Below are 2,302 nucleotides of genomic sequence, written 5' to 3' on the forward strand. Positions count from 1 at the left end.
GGGTGCTGAGAAGCTCAAGGCTGGCAGGCAGTACACTGACTGTTGACTCCAACAAATGATGAATCCAAAATCTCCAGGCCAAACGGTGGACTGCTCACTCATAGACAGTTGTAGGCAGCACACCAGAATCCCAATCCACAGAAGAATGTCTCCCTTCCCAGGATGTCCCAGGATATCCTGGAAGCAGGCCACACCCCTAGGGAAAATCCCCTTGACATATTGGCCACTCAGAACACAGTCATCTGATCCCATCATGGGAAAAACCACACAGAACTGAGGTCCAGCCAAGTTGACACATAGCTCCAACTATCACACCCCCATTCCTTGCTTTTAACCCCATTCTTTCATCTTCAAATCCAGCAACATCAGGTCAAGTCATTCTCTTGTTACCATCTCTCTGATTCTTCCATTACTAAGTATTTCTTCCATTTTTAAGGATCTCAATAACTTGGCTCCCTAAATGAAATTAAAAAAAAAAAAAAAAATCCATTGCCGTCCAGTTGATTCTGACTCAAAGTGAAACTGTAGAACAAAGTAGAAATGCTCCATAGAGTTTTCAAGGCTGTAATCTTTACAGAAACACTTCCACATCTTTCTCTTACAGAGCACCTGGTTAGTTCAAATCGTTGACCTTTAGGTCATCAGTCAAGTGCTTAAGCAGTACACTACCAGGGCCCCTTAATTAATTAAAATGGCATTGTAATATCTAAGATTTTTTCAGAATCAAGAATCTGACATTAGTGGCCAAAATGCCATTGGTCTAATGCATGGAATAACCAGTAACAGAAGTGGCCTAATGAGATTTTAATAATGCAAACTCAAAAATTGAGGAACTTGAAAAAGAGAAATTGATTGACACAGGTACAGAAGAAAATCCTGGAGCCCTGAGCTTTGAAAGGAAGGATACAGAGGTAGATTATACACTAACTAGTAGAAAAACCTGAATGAAAACAGTAAGTAAGGAGACAAACAGAGCTGCATACTATTAGCTGTCCTGATGGCATGGACAGCCTAAATATTTCCAAGTGATGTTAGGACCTGAAAATTAACCTAAAAATCAGCCCTACTCACCAAGGACTGCATGCACTACTGTGTGGGTAGCTGATAGCCAAAAAGGGAAACAGCAAAGAAGGAGAAAAACTGAGCTGTGCACTTTCAGCTGTTTGGAGGATGCAGCCATTTTGAATATTTATAAGTGGCAGCTGGATGCAGCCTTTTTGAATGTTTACAAGTGACAGACATTTTGGATATACAAAGTTATGGCATTCTAATTCAGTTTCCAGGGACCTAAGAACAGGCTCTTCTTGCAAAGACAGCAAAGGTATACAGGAGGCTGATGAATGGAAAAGAGACAGGTGGTGAGCACATAAGTGGTGCCAACTAGCAAATAGAGGAACATAGTATATGCTTACATAGATACATCCAAAGAAAACTAAAATCTTGTGTGAATCACTCCCATGTAAAATCACTAATTAAATATAAACACAAAAATATTACAATGTCTTTGAGACAACAGACATCACAGTCCACACAAAGAGCAAGACAAAGCAGTAGAAAAAATGGGTCTGGAAAAAGACCCAGAACATATCTGCGAGGAAGAAGTAGCATTGGAACTACCTGATAAGGAATTCAAAAGAATTATATCAGGTCCTTTCAATTGACTAAAAGACAGATCAAGGAAAATACTGACAAAACTGAGGACAACACAGAGAAAACACTAGAACAGTTGCAGAAGAAAATATAAAAATAAAATTACAAAATAAGTGAAAAATTAGAAATTGATACAAATCTACAGATAGAAATCCAGAAGATAAATACCAAATTTTCAAAAATGGATAACAAGATGAATGAGCAAAGGAGTAGAATTGAATCAATGGAAGACAGGATTAGTAAGATTGAAGACAAATACCTCAATACTTCTTTGGAAATTGTTCAATCAGAAAAAAGATGTAAACAAAATGAAGAAAGCCTAAGGTTCACGTGGCAGATCATCAAAAGGAATAAAACATGTATAATCGGGATTCCAGAAAAGGAAGAGACAAATAAAATCACAGATAAAATAGCCAAAGATCTGTTGGAAGAACCAAAACCAGGCAAAGACATAACTCAAAAGGAAAACTACAGACCAATATCTTTCATGAATATAGATGCAAAAATCTTCAAAAAAATCCTAGCCAATAGAATCTAACAACATATCAAGAAAATCATTCATTATGACCAAGTGGGGTTCATTTCAGATGTGCAGGGAAGGTTCAACATTAGAAAACCAATCAACGTCATCTACCACGTAAATAAAACAAAG

The sequence above is a fragment of the Orycteropus afer genome, unplaced genomic scaffold (assembly GCF_000298275.1).
Source record: "Orycteropus afer afer isolate SDZICR_OR568_19922 unplaced genomic scaffold, OryAfe1.0 scaffold00375, whole genome shotgun sequence".
Taxonomy (NCBI): Eukaryota; Metazoa; Chordata; class Mammalia; order Tubulidentata; family Orycteropodidae; genus Orycteropus; species Orycteropus afer.